Here is a 15,981-nt window from a genome sequence, read left to right as displayed (position 1 = left end):
AGCCATTAGAATACAACTGTTCAAAAATCTAAGAAAACAGAATCTTTATTAGTGAGATACCTGTCCATGTTTTGAACAAAATTATCCTGTGTGCAAAATAAAAGCTGCTTATTAATAGACCATATCTTAAACGACGTATTCATTTTCTTTATAAAATACACATATACTCTGAAGATTTGTTGTACAACAGTGTGAATACACTTAGCACTACTGAACCATACACATAAAAATGATTAAGATAGTGAGTTTTATATGTATTTTATCACAATTTAATAATTGCTAAATCTGTACATTTTATGTTACATGTATTTTACCACAATAAAAAAAGCAAACCGCCCCCCTCCTCCATACACATATTTTTTAAAGTGCCAAAGTGTCTTTAACAATATTATCTTGAGGTATTATTTGGCATTAAAATGAAAGTATATTCATATTAAACAGATACAATGTTTATTTTTAAGATTCATATATAGTGCTTCTTAGAGGGGCTCAATTCCTGGAAACTCAAGCTCATATTAATCACTCCAACACCATTTCATAGTAGTATATTCAGGATTAAAATTTATGTTGTGATTGTACATATGCTATATTTTATGCATTCATATCCTTTATGCTTTGTTAGCTGGAATTATCTTATGTACAGAATTGTTGTCTTTTTCTGTTGCTGTTGTTCAACATCTAAGCATTATACTGCTTTTGGCCAAAGGTAATTTCAAGAGTCCCAGGTTAGAAATAGATACAATGTAGTCTTTAAAATAACTTTTAAAAAAAGATCAAATCAACTTCTGAGTATTAAAATAGTTAATTCAGGATTGGTTTTTATCTTTTGATCTAACTTCTAAAACAAATCAATACACTGACATTTCCAAAACAACCTCAGCTTTGATTTTTTTTCCAAGTGAGCCTAAAAACTTGGTAAGTCCATCTAGTGTCTTATATTTGAATGGGTAGCTGTTAACACCAGCAAGCAATTTTTAATAAATACATACAAGAGAACAAAAGATAACGTCATCCACAAATCAATTACACAAATATTTACTGAACACTCTTTATGGCCAAGTGCAAGGCATGTGGTGGTAAACATACAGTTGTTGCCATAACAGAACTTACAAACTAAGAGGGAAATGACTTATTCTTACTCAGTGGCTTTATCAATACAGGTCACTGATGATGAAGAGCTTGAGTATCACTGATTCTGTGGCAGAAAAACTCAAACATTTTATCTTAGCTTTATTTTGGTGGTAATAATAATGCGGAATAAATTACTGTGCTTAAAGTATCTTGTGTAGGTTAAAATTACGGCTGGCTCCTCAATACAACAAAACAAAACAAAGAAAAGCAAAATGACTAATGTGGCCAGTCTTCTAGGTTAAATGTAAAGGTAAAAGATATGCACCTAAGTCCTGATGAGAAATAACTTTTGAGTCCTACAGAGATGAAGATGATACAATGATCATATTTATAAAGTGAGCCATCACCCAGTGCATACGATACCTTTTTCAGAAAACACCTACTGCATAATTTGATGCCTAAACTGTTCACTTACCCATGGTAACTTATCTGAATGGTAGTAATAATTTCTAATAATTATTATCAGATAGTAATAATTTTCCACAAAATTTAAGATCGCAAAGATACAAAGTTACTTTTTATCTGTGTAAATATTTATTCTATTGTGTATCAAGCGCTGTCACCCCCCTTGGATAGTGAGCAACACTGCTATTCATCATCGTGACAGTGAAGGTGACGGTGATGGTGGTGGTAACAGCAAATGCCCCCACATTGCTCACTCTGTGCCCAGCACTGTTCTAGGTGCTTTTCATAAGTTAACTTACTTAGTTTTCATGATAACCCTGAGATTCCTATTTTTACATATGAGAAAATTAAAAGACAGAGGAATTTACAAATAAAGTTAAGCAACTTGCCTAGAGTCACACAGCTAGTCAGTTGTAGTCAGGATTGAAAAGCGGGCCCTTTGGTTCCAAAGTCTGTGCTCTTAACATCCCCACTGTACTGTGCACCATGGTAGGCGACTGGGCAATGCTAAATGTTTGTTAGATGAGTAAGTGAAAGAGAATGTATGTGTGAATGTGTGTATTAGGCATTCTAGGAATATAAATATTTACACATTTGCTTGGAAACCTGACAAGTTATATCTTTATTTCTGACTCTTTCCCTAAAGGTTGGCTCCTATATTCAAATTTAACATGACTAACTTCAAACTTTTTGCATAGCTTTGCAAACCTATTCCTCATCCTCCTGCTCAGTTTTTACACTGATGACACTTCTGCCCTCGCTGCCTAGGTTAAAAACCTTGAAGTCAACTCTATTTCTCACTTTTTTCTTGAATGTTTTCCCCTAAATACATTCTTCCTTTGCAGTGTTTCTTGCATCTACTCTTCATTTCTACTCAGTGTTACCATCACAACTCAAGTTCTTATAACTTAATTTTTAGATTTACTGCAGTAGTCAACTGCTCAGGCTTCTCAACATCAAGTGAAAAAATGTATGTAAAGCATCCATCAGCGCACATAGAAGTGCTCAATTAATATAGTAGTTTTCCTTAACTTACACATCACTAGCATATTACTTTCTCTAAAGCACCACTTTAACAATTTGCTTCCTTGAGCAATAATTTCCAACGGCTCTCTGCTATTGGGCAAAATAGTACAAATTCCTGAGACTGGCATTCAAAATCTTCCAAAGTTTTGGGTAATTTATCTTTCATACCCTGTCTGCAATAGGAGCCTTCCATTTCAGTGAGACTCTCACTGTCTTGCCAACAAATCATGTATGTGTCAACTTTAGGCTAATGTTTCTGTCATTTTTCTGGAAGTACAATGGAAACTTTTAGAAGGGGGATTGTTTTTAGTTTCCACAGTATATACCACAGAGCTTTACACACAGGGATTCAATAACCATTTGGAGATTTATGGCTAAAGTTCTATAGGAAACCTAGTAGTTAGAAAATTTTATTACTTATGTGATCAACAAACAGTTATTGAGGAATCTACCACAAAACATACTTTAGATAAAGATTATTTTTATTTATTTAGATTTATGTATAGTCTACTTCTTTCTCCAAAGGATTTGAAGTGGCTAAGAAAAGGTTATTTTTCAGTTAAGCATTTCCTTCGATTTCACTTCTGAATGAAGTTTATAAGGTATTAAAGGGTGGAAAGAAAAGTGATTTCACCAGCTTTATCCCCTGAGACTTTCCTGGAGCCTGCCTGTCAGTTCTTTGCAAGTCCTTATTTCCCTGTCAGGATATTTCATTGCAGGGATAAAGGAAAGACCCAGGAGGATGATCCAACTCTGTATTATCTCTGAGAAAATGTCTCTTCATTAGAGAACATAATTGAGAGTTCCCTATATCATTAGTGAATTAGGATAAACATAAAGTAAGACTTTCCAGAAAGTTTCTCAGTGGTATTACACTTCAAACACTTGCCAAGTAAAGCTATGTAATCTCTTCACTGGAAATCTTTAAAAACAGAAACATTCTTACCTATCAGGGATGATTTAAGTGTAGCCTGCCAGAAGGTACAGAGATAGAGGACATTTCCAGTTTCTATATGACATTATGGCACTTAAAGAGTACTCTACACTAATTAAAGAATTTAAATGAAACTATATCCAACCTCTCTATAGTTTCTAGCATATGTAATATGTTATATGTTATAAAGTTTAAGGTAAAATGATCTTCTACCAATTTTAATAGAAGAATGAGGAATTCCTTATAATATCCCTGAGGATTGTTTAGCCCAACAGCGTCCTAAATCTTTTTTAGTTCACTTATATAACTCATGTATGTGTGTGACAGAAAATCCTAGACATGCCTACAAAATATAATTTAAAAATTTAGTTGTAAAATATAATTGATTTACTATCTTCTATGTAAGTAAGATTTTACAAAAATAATTTGTAGACAAAGTAACTAATGCTGTCTCTATTAAGAAAATATTGGAATCAACACTGGGAAGTCAACCAATCCTTCAGCTGGAGATGGAAGTAGGGGAAGGGGAGCACCTATGGCAAGGGCTCCTCCTCTGTGGTCCACGGATGGGCTCAGGTATGTTCACCAACACCCTGAACTATATGTAAGATCTTCTGTGTTTCCCTTGTCTAGGAAGAAGGTCCACAGATTTCCTCAGATTTTTTTAAGACGTCTGAGGCCTAAGGAAGGTTAAGGACTTTGGGCTTTTTGCCTGGGATATACAATGATTTTTTTTTTTTTTAAGTATGAGCACATTGATTGGAGTGGTTCAGTGCTGAATATCTTTCTTACACAAACCACATCCATAATGTATCATCTACAATTGTTTCCACTTTTGGCTTCGTTAAGGTAGTATAAGAATTTAAAGGTAACTGGCAAGCAACTCAAATACAGGGTTATTCTAGATTTTTACAATATTCCCTCTATTCTTTCATAGTTGCTTGTTCAGACTTAATTCAACAGCGAATTCTCCAAAGTATACAACTCAGTTTAAAAAGAAACAGTAACTTTCTCTTCTTTGTACTTACACATCACTGGTTTATTTAATTAAGTTATATATTTCCAAAACAAGTATAACTGGCATAACGTGGCTTGGGAACAATCACACTGATGCTGTAAAACAAGGGACAGAGGACACTAGTGTGAAGCAGACTAGGTAAGGGTGTGTGGAATGCCTCGGGCAATGGTCAGCACCATTGCACAGAAACTTCACTGGTTAATGTGGTCCACGATTAAGTGGACATCAGCCAAGAGGGTTTTCCACTGTACCTGAACATGAACACTATATCTTATCATTTCTTCAATGTTGCAAAGTAGTTATTATTCTCATCTTCTAGGTAAAGGAATTCAAACTCAGAAAAATTATTTAATGTTGCTAAGGTCATGCAGTGATTGAATGAAAAAATTGAGTTCATACCCAGCCTTTTAATCAAAATGTTCTCTCAACTAAATCACATTGCCTCTCACCTTAAGCCCAATCAATTACAGGTGATGATAGTAAAGCATACCTGTGGCATTATATAACATCAAGGGCTAAAAGGCAGAATGAAGATTCTCTGGGAAAAAAAAAACCTTAATCCTCAGTATGCGGCAAAATGGTCAGTAATTGCAAAGATTGTGATCTCAACTTTGTGTACAGCTTCAAAAGACCTCTACTAAAAAAGAAAATTCATCTTAAGGTTTTAAATCTCATTCAGTTAACTAAAATCACAAGTTACAGCAGACATATTAGAGCACCTTGGGCACAGTCCCAGGTTCCCTCTTTCCCTACCTGCACAGTCCCCCTAGGTGATCTTCATTTAGGCCATGAGTGTAAAGGAACACCAATGAGCACCTCAAATGCAACCTGCCCCAAGTGGCAACTACTCCTTCTCTATACCTTCCCACGTACCCTCCTTCCCAGTAAATGGCGTCATCACCATGTTTCCAGATGCTCAAGGCAAAGCTTATGTGTCATCTGATTCCTGCCATTTCCTCATCCCCTATATTCAACTTATTAGTAATTTCTGCCCTACCTCCTGAATATATTTCATAACTGCCCATTTCTCTCCATCTTCACTGACAATCCTCTGTCCTAAGGCACCATCACCTACTGTCTAGAATTCTGTCGTACTCTAACATCTGGTTTCCCTGACTCCATATTTGCCCCTTCTCCAGTCTATTTTCTGCACAATAGCCAAAGTGGTCTTTTAAAGACCTAAGAATGTTAAAAATTCTCCAGTGATTTCCTACTGCTGCACTTTGGACTTAAATATTTTAACTTAAAATAGTCTTACTTAAAAATCTGACTTTAAGTAAAGATAGCTTACTTAAAATAGCCTACAAGATTTTCATGGCCCGAGCCATGCCTAGTTCCTCAGCCTGACAGCTTTCTCTCTCCTCACGCACTGTATTTCAATTACACGGGTCTGCTCCGTAACACTGGACTTTGTACTTGCTGTTCTTCTCTCTGCCTGGAATGTTTTCCTGGCTTTTTCATAGAGCTGGTTTCTATCATTCAGGTCTCAGCTTAAATCTCACCTTTTCTGACTACTTTTTAAAAACTAGTCAAGCCCTTTCAGCTGTCACCCCATACAAGTTACTATCGTATCATCTCATTGCTTTTCTTCAAGCCATTTGAAACATCTAGAATTATCCTGTTTGTTAGGTTACCTTCTTATTATTTCTCACCCCACACTGGAATAAAAGCTCTAAAAGAGAAGCTACATTCACAAGGCTTAGAACAGTGCCTGGTACACATAAGGTGCTTTTTAGCCTACACAAATTTATTTAATTCTGCAAAATCTGTTAACTATTCCACTCCATAATAACATTTCTAATATCCTATATGTTGCTTTTTCTAAGTTTTTACTACAAACTTGCTATCATATCACAACTAATTAGATAATTTGGTGATTACATTTTTAAAATAGCCATCAAGTGGTATAATAAATCTGGGAGACTATTGCCACAAAAATCAATGTGCTATAGAGCTTTACTTATAGAAATCATTCATAGAAAGCTTACTTCAGGTTACTGGAAGAAAGAACTCAAACATTCAAAATAATGCATGAATTTTCCTCACAACATCTAATTTTAAGTGCTGGTCTTAGGGTAAGACTGAAGGAATCACAAAGTTCACTCATTCAGTGAACACTGAAGTGAAAGCCTGTTACAGTTCACATACTTGCTAGGTTCTGGGTAGACGAAGAAGAAAAAGATCCAGTCACCTCCACAGTGAAACTTATGAACTACTAGAAATACTGAAAAGCTACGAGGTTTATAATATAGGTAGTAAATGCTATACAAAGTTCACAGTGCTACGGGAACCACATGGAGGATTAGGGGATTAGAGCTATCTCTCCAGAGGAAGTAGGCTTTTAAGCTGATATATGAAAGATAAATAGAAGTTAGATGGACAAAAGCAGGGTAACGAAAAGAAAAGTGTTACAATCAAATCCATGTGTGAAGACCAGGAAATAAGAAGGGATAATAAATTTAGGAAACTGAAAGAATCTCAGTATGAATGGGACATAGCATATTTACTAGGAGGTGGGAGTTGGGGTGAGACAAGCTGGAAACACAAAGAAATATTGATTGGATTTTACATGTACAAGGTAATATAGGGAAATATAGGGATCTTTTATGTCTTCATAGGAAGTTCAGACATTACCATCAGTACTGGGGAGGCAATGAAGTATTTTAAGGAGAAGTGGCATGATTAGATTTGAATATCAGAAAGTCTTGCTGATTACAGCAGGAAAAATAGTAAGTAAACAAGACTATAGTAATTAGGGGATTACCGCAGTAATCCAGGTGAGCAATACTGATAGCCTAAACTACTGGAAGGAAATGGGCAGATTCAAGAGTTACTCAGGAGGTAGAATTTAGTAATACTGGATTTATGGGTATGAGGAGAAGGCAGAGTTCAGGATGACATATGGAGCTTAAGCAACTGGGTAGATATTACTACACATGAAAATGGAAAACACAGGGTGAAATAAAGACATAGGCTGGGTGTGATATGATGAGTTCAGTTTTGAATATACTGAGTTTGAAGTTCTATGGAAATGTTCAGGAGACAGTTGGAGGTAAAGATTATTTCAAAAAGGCCAGTATTAGAAGCTGTTTTGTAACAATAATTAGCCCTTTTCTGTTTGTCTCTGTCATAGAAATAGATATCCTAACCCATGCTGAAAGAGAAAATTTCTATTCTAATCACACCTCAATTCTCAGTATCACTGATATATATACAACTAAAAAGGTATGGTTACAAGGTTAAGAGCGAAGTTTTCCCTACAATGCACTAGTCCCTTTGAAAATAGCACAAATAGCTTAAATAAAATAAGAGAAGTTATGGTTCCGTAAGGTATGGGATAAGAGTTTGAAATCTGGGCCAGTATCTTGGGCATTATAATTAATTACTATCATTGCTTAGATCACTCTGTTATTATTGAGGCACAGTTTAAGTTAAGGATGGGCCTTGTATATCTTGGTTGATACACCATAAGGGAAAATTTCCTTGATGCATGAAATCCTTTACCGATGATTGGAGACTGAATCACATAAACTCTGCTCTATATTATACGAGAGGATTAAAAACAAAAGGTGTACTATTCATTTCAGGGAAATGATGGATCCGCCAGCTGCAGCAAACGCTTTCTTCGAAACTCTCTTACGACAAATTAACGTAGCATGTGCCAGATGTTTTTTTTTCTGTTGAATTATACTATAATATGCTTCAGTTACTTTTAGTAATTACGCATTTTGTAATCTGCCAGTACCTGCAGCTGCCTCTCATTCTGTTAACTGAAAAAAAAAAAAAAAGCCTGAAAAAAAAACCTGGGAAAAAAAAAGCAGTTATGGCAGCCAAATATTACAGATATACAGCCAAGAATTATGTTTTAGAGATTGAAAAAATTCCTTAGGCTTAAATGCTGTGTAATTCATACATACCACTGGACAAGAGAAGAAAATATTATACACTACATTCATTCATTTATTCAATACAATTTTACTGAGCAACTATATTCCAGGCAAGATGTTAGCTCATGGTTTTGTAGAAAAGATGGATGTAAATGACAGTTTTACTACAATTCAGTAAGTGTCATAATAAAGAATGAGCAGAATGGTACAGGAGTGCAGGGAAAGGAAAAGATTCAATCTGTCAGGGGATGAAGAACGCCTCAGAGAAAAAATGGTATTTGAGTTGGGTCTGGAAGGAAGAACATTTTTTCAGGTGCGGAGTTAGGAAAGAACATCCCTAGAAAGAAACAGCATGAACAAATTACCCCAAGAAGCATCCTTGATTCCTTTCTTTTCCTTCATATCTCACATCCAATCCATCAGCACCTTCTATTACATCTAACAATGAAAAGACTCCCAACTAATCCACTTTTCTCTTTCTTTTTTTTCTACAAAGCCACATCATCTCTTAACAAGACTTGCAACAGCCTTCTAGGTCCCTCCTTAGCCTTTTTACTCACTTCCATTTTCCACACAGTAGCCAGAATGATCTTTAAGAAATCAGCTCAGGTGACTTCTCCTTTCAAAGCTGTTTGCTGGCCTTCATTCACACTTTAAACTCTTCAGCCTGGCTAATAAAACCCTACAAGATCAGGTCCATGTCAACAGCAGAGACAGTGTCCACCAAACATGCTGTGTGCTCCATATACATTTCCTAGGCTCCTATGCAGTTAGATCAGGTCCATATGCCTAGCTTGGCCGATGAAGATAGACGGAAGTGATGAGCATCACTTCAGAGCTCAGTTAGCTAAGAGTTAGTGTTCTTCCACTTCTCTTCCCTGTTCCAGTGATCTTGGAAAACCATATGTTCAAGATAATGGAACCTCTACCAGCAGAGCCTTCCTGCCACACTGCTTAGACATGTAACATAAGCAAGAAGTAAACCTTTGTTGTGTCAAGCCCCTGAGATTTAAGAGTTTGTTTGCTGTGGTGGCTGGCACTGCTTAAATCTTACACAATTGCCTTCATTTAGCATACTATTTCTTTTACTTCAAACACACCAGTTAAATTGCTGCCTTGGGGTCTTTGTACTAGTGTTCTCCCTGCTTGAAATGCTCTTTCCCCTGATGTTTAAATGACAGGATCCTTTTTGTCACCAGATCTTAAGATTCATTTCCTCACAGGATCACCCTTGTCTGCGAGTCTCAGGTATCCATCCATTCATTATCATTTGGCTTATTTGAACTTTCTGCATGATAAGTATCTCATTTTACATGCATATACTTATTTATTCAATAATTTCTACTTTTCCATCAATATTTTAATATCTTTTAAAAAGGAGGGGGGCCTTTGGCTTTGCTGTATCCTTAATACCCAAAGAACAGTGCTGCTCAATAAACGTGTGATAAGTGAACGGAGTGCAAGGAGTGTAAAAGGGCTGGCCTAGTACTCTTGGTTTATTGGGGGTGGTTGTTGAGTGTGGCTGGAACATGTTCTTCATGAGGCAGAGGCAGACTGACAATAATCAGGTGGAGGAAAGATTGTAAAAAACCCACAGGCAGCAATAAAACAGAATTCTCTAAGTAGGCAGGGCCAGGACTGTGTTTGCTTTTTAGGAAAAGAATTCTAAGATTAGTATGAAAGATGGAATAGAATGAGAAAAACCCAACCAAACAAACAAACAAAACCTGACAGCAGAGAAAACAGGGTGATCCAGACTATTTTAACAGCTATGGTTAAACACAGGAAAAGCCCTGACAGATGGAAAGGACAAGTACATTACTGCATGTTTACACATATGCAAGCATTCCTGAAGGACAGGTTCTGGTACCTGATATTGCAAAAAGATATGCATAGTTTAAATTTGTTGGATATTGCAACATTACCTTACAAAAAGGATTTGGCCAGTTTATATTGTCAGCAGTACTGTATACCCCATTCCTGCTTCCTCTTGTATTTGCAGATGCTGCATGTTAACCATCTTCTCCATTTTTGCCAGTTTGCTCGGCAAACTTGTTTAAATTTGCATTCAGTGAACAGTGTGGCTGAATTCGGTTGATACGTTTAGAGGAGCTTTGTATTTCTGCTTTTTTGGGCTGGATGTTCATCTATTATGCTGTTATTCTTTTTCTTAATTATGGAACTCCATGGATACTGCATATTAATCCTTTGTTTTATTTTTGTTATTATCTTTATCTTTGTTTAGCATCTTTTTTTCATACAGAATTTTAATTTTTATAGTTAAATAAATTAATCAATATTTTCCCTTCTTTTTGCATTTTGGGTTTGTGTTTTGACTAGAAAGACTTTTCCATTCTAAGATAGTAAAAATAATTTTATTTCTTCCAATATCTTCTTTTTTCTAATTTAGCTTTTTAATCCATCTGGAATTTACTTTGTGTAATAATAGTAAAAAATATTCTAACTAATAAAATTTTTCCAACATCATTTTTTCACCATTTGAAAAGCCATATTATCATGAACAAAATTTCTAATTTTACATGATTTATTTTTCTGTGTTTTCTTTAAATTATCAATTCCGGTCCCAATACCACCAAACAGCTTTCTCATCTCTTTTTTTCCCTGTAAAAGTTTTAAAATTTAATCTGTAAAAATAACAACAATCTCTTACTCAAATAAGATTAGTAGATATATTACAGCTATATATGTTACATGTTAATAAGTAACTTGTAAAATGGTTTCCTCTTGGAAGCTCAAAATTCTGTGTTGCATACATTTCAAGATAAAGGAGTAACTAAGAGGGAATAATTATAGATTAATAAAATTTTACAAACTAAAATAAACCTCAAACTGAAAGAAGATACCACAGCTCAAATTTTTACAAAGCTTTTTATATTAAGCTTTTTGATACCAAGATAAAAAACTTCCTTCTGTAGGAAGAAGGAATAAATCTTCCTAGAGAAGGAAGTTTTATTTAATTATTTTGTGTTACATTTAATTATGGCCATATTTACTCATTAGGGTAGATCTAATCACGTCTAATTGTCAGTTGTCAGAAGGAGCAGAGGTTTCCAAAGGCAGCAAAACTATTCCAGAATGGACTTTAGGATCATAAGTGTTTCATGGCTATCCTGGTAATTGGTATTTGATTTGGTCTCTAATATTCTTCTAACTAGAGTAAACAGGTGGATACGTAGTAAGCAGGAAAACAACCAATTTATAATAATTTAGTTGTTACGAAGTAGAGAGGACAAAGAGCCAACCGTTCTCAAGATTTGGTGAGGACAGACTAGCACTAAGTTTTTGAAGGGCAGATTTTCAGGAGGAAAGCTTTGATGCTTAATGTGATACAACAGTGGTGAACTGGGAAGCAGGATGCTGGGACCTAACATAAAAAAGCCCATTTTTGATAGCTGTTAATAAAACACTTTTTACATGAATGGTAGAATACATAAATTCATGGTATATACAGAGAAATCCTGAGTGGGAGAGTCAAATGCATCAAATGAGCTACTTGTATTTTAAATGTATTGTTCTTTGTTTATTATGTAATTTATTATTAATAAAAGATCTACTTGGTGGAGGACTTGGGACTGTATCATCGAATCATTCTAAAAAAAAAACCCATTTCTAAGGAGAGAAGATGAATCCTTCCCCAAAGATACAGAAGTACCCTCTAGCAGTTAGCATGTCCACTATCAATACAACACAGCACACATCAATCTGCTATTGCCCAATATGGATGTTATTGTAAATACGTCCAGCATAGATCATCATATTCATCACATATTTTTCCACTGGAATAAGTATACATTTTAATTTTCCACCTTGAAAATATAAATTTAGCATGGCTGCCACATAATTATGCATTATGACCAACAGGTGAGATATTTCACCTTTAAGTCAGTGAAAATACTTTAGTATCTACTTTTTTATTACAAAAACATTTTTGACTTGGTTTCATATATATATTCCTCAGTATTATTTATGTCGCTTAAGAGGAGGGAAATGCAATTCACATACATAAATTCTGTATAAAATCTAGTGCTTTCTAGAATTAGTAATGTTTTGTACAATTAGAAATGAAATAAGCATGTACGCTTCTCATACACAGGTCTCATACACTACATCATGGTTTACTTTGAATTCAACAATCTCTTAGCATTTATAAAGGGTATTTCCAAAGCCCATGTTTGCTTCCTAAATATTTTAACACTCCAGACATACAGTTAACACCTTATATTTCATATAAGTAAAGCCTTATAATAACATATGGGGTTTACAGGTAAGTGTAAAGGGTTGAGGTTGGGTGGGATTCAAACTCAGGTCTGACTGACTCCTAAGTTAGTGCTCTTTATCTATAATGCTTTGCTGCCTCCTTCCGTGCTAAAAATATTATATTATTTCTCAACATTATTGAATATGTAATCCTTTTATGAAAGGAAATAATCATAAGGCAAAATCTTATGAACGTATTTTCTATTGTGAAAGCAAACATTTTAGTTTTGGCACGACAGAGCATGATAACCCAATTTTAGTGATGTAGTAGAGGCGTGCCAAAAGTCTTTCTTAGTATATTAGAACATATGTCCTTTTTTACCCCTGTGGTTTAAACAATCAACATAGGCATATCAAGCAAAGGTTAACTATACCCTTTTAAACCATATTTTCCCATGCAAAGTCCTAAATACATACAATGAAAACTTGCTAGAAAATGCTTTCTCAAATTTTAATAATTCTATAAAAATTACATAATCAAGACATATTTAACTTGAGCATAATTATTCGTTTTAAAAAAGATGTCTAAAGAAATATGATTAAATCTAAATATTCAAAGCATGTAAAAATGTGACCTATTTATTTCTGATAATCATTTTACTTTTAAGTAATCTTTTTCAACCTACCACATGTCACAGAAAATGGAGACTTCTAAATTTAATGAAAATAGTGCTCTAATCGATGGAACAAAGACCATACCAGGTTGTCACTAAAGGAGAGGTGATGGCTGGAAAAATCTGCTTCTTTTTCTCTGTATTCAAAAAGATTCTTTCCCTATATAGTTACTATAGATTTATTAAAAACTGTTACACAGAACTACAATAGCAGAAGGAAAAGCAGTGAATATAATACCCATTTAAACTTAAAAGTATAAGATCATGGTAAGAATTGAAAAAAAAAAAAGCTGGAAGTATCTCAAGGACTGGCAATTTGGGGACAGCAGGCAATTAAAAAACTAAAAAAAATCTGAGTATAGAACATGTCTAATTCTAATAATAATACATATAACGTTTGCAAGATGCTTTATAGTTTACAAGATACTTTGATAATTACACTATTTCAGAAATAACCCTAGCAAACTAAGGTAGTTTTTATTCTTATAGATGATAAAATTGAGGCTTGAGAATGAGAAAATTGATTTATATATAATCACACTTTTGTGGTGCAGACCTTGGACTTGAATCGAGTATGTTAGCTTTTATATACTCCATTGACTTCTACACTACAATCTTGAGTCAGTCACTCATGTTTAGGAGACAATTTTTAGGTCTTTAAAACTGGTATTTCAATAGTTCATTATTTAAGGCCATTGGTACTAAGCTTATGTTTTTCAATATTTAAAAAGCTGTCAAATTAGGAGTTATCCATAAAAGATGGAGACTATTTTGGGAAGACATACACAGTCCTCTAGGAAATAAAATGAACATAATGTCTTCAGTTAGGATGATTTGAAAAGTTCATATTAATTCTGAAACTACTTAATAAGTTTTGAGAACAGTGTAAGTTTATAGCGTGACATACAAATTGACTTTGATATAAATTCAAATTCATAGAAATGGTAAAAGGAATAATTAATTCACTAAAAGTGAGATCAAATTGCTAAAAATCTAGTAGCAGAGTAAACCTTCGTTAACACAGCTGTTTACAGTCTGACTTCCTAATTAGAACATAGTGTCTGATGGCAGGGCAATGTTTGCTCACTTTCATACTGATGTTAAAAAGCTATTTTAAAAAATACTGGATGATATTAGAAAAACAATAATCTTACCGTTGTTTGGTATCCAGTAATAGTATTATTCTCTTGATTTTTGAAGGAAATGTTCTATTTCCTTTTTTTCCCTCTTTTATCTAATAGGTAAAAAAAAAATCACTAAATTACTGGAAACTTGGTAGCTTTAACTTGTTTAGGATTTGGAAGGCTGTTTACCAAATTTTTTTTTTTTTAAGGCTGGACAGAAAATGGGTTAGCTTCAAAACTGAAAAAAGTCTGAGGTACACCTATCGTGTTCAAGTGTACAACTGAAGTCAAGATACAAACTGCATGACTATTTAGGCTGGGCAAGACCCTGTTACCAAACGCGATCTGCTAAGCATAACTGACCACGGTGTACCAGCTCTGTGCAAAGCCTAAATAAATCTACACACTGAGATTTCACTTAAGTAGGAATGTTCCTTAGAAGGTTGGTTGTTTTGTTTTAAATTGCTTAGTCCATGGATTATTTCTACTTATTGCTCTTTTAGGGCAGATAACCAGTTCACGTTGCTTTGTTAGGTATTCTATTTCTATGGAAAACTGTTTTCAGTTGAACATCCAACAAAGACGTAGCATGGCAAAGTGGAAGTGGAACCTATGAGACAAATGAAGAGTTTGACCTCATACTGGAGCAGAGGCAGTTTATCTGTTGTTACAGTAGGGTATGCGGGAAGAGATACAAGCAGGAATAAAAAGGCAATGATGGGAACTGTGGCAGTCCTCTTCCAATTGCTTCTCTTCCCTCGGTGAAATAGGAATTGAAGTTGTCAAATGAAAGTGGTGGTGGGGAGGAGATGTAAAAGGTTTCAGCAAAGACAAGAGGGTATGAAATAGTCACCAAGGAGTATACAGACTGACTGTCTGCAGCATAAGGGCCCCTTCTGCGATCACGGATTTAAAATGAGACCACCAGCATGGCTGCATTTCACTCCAGTCACCTTGAGCTGAATGGGTGAAAGGACGAGGAGCAAGGAGTTGGATTTAACCAGGGCTTGTTTGGAAGACAAGAAAAGGAAGAAGAGAAAGAGGGTCAAGGTCGTTGAGGATTGGTTACCCCTGTTGACCTTTTCTAAAAATGCCCTCCCTCTAAAAACATATACACTGCCTATTCCCTCTTCTACTTTATTTTTCTTTAGCATGTAATTATTATCTATTATATGTTTAATTCCTCTTGTTTTCTGTCTGTTTCCCTATTAGAATAAAAGCTCCACAAGGGCAGGGGTTTTGTGTTGTGCCCACTGCTATTGTCTTCTTTAAAGGTACGAGTCCTTGCTGGACAAGAGCAAAGTAGTTATCACAGTATTTGCACTCCCCCACTTCCCACCAATTCCCTGTGGTTTAACAAGGAGAAGTGACTGGCTGGCTTATTACTCAGCAGCTATTTTTTACAGGACTGCGTGCTTTGGATATAATTTTGATTAAACTGGTAATATTAATTTCTTATTATAATAAATGAACCTTAAAGTGATGAGGATTTCTCTAAAATTTTCTCAAGGAGAAGAGACTAATAAAAAGTGGAAAGTGATAAGAAATGAGATTAGAATACATA

General features: G+C 34.9%; 1 protein-coding gene across 10 annotated transcripts in view; it reads right to left on the bottom strand.

Moving 5' to 3' along the window:
- The window catches only part of SCLT1 (sodium channel and clathrin linker 1), a 164,438-nt gene that overhangs the window by 21,243 nt on the left and 127,214 nt on the right, over window positions 1-15,981 (bottom strand). The gene's annotated exons all lie outside the window — the stretch shown is intronic.

The sequence above is a fragment of the Camelus bactrianus genome, chromosome 2 (assembly GCF_048773025.1).
Source record: "Camelus bactrianus isolate YW-2024 breed Bactrian camel chromosome 2, ASM4877302v1, whole genome shotgun sequence".
NCBI lineage: Eukaryota > Metazoa > Chordata > Mammalia > Artiodactyla > Camelidae > Camelus > Camelus bactrianus.
This window is presented reverse-complemented; position numbering and strand designations above follow the sequence as displayed.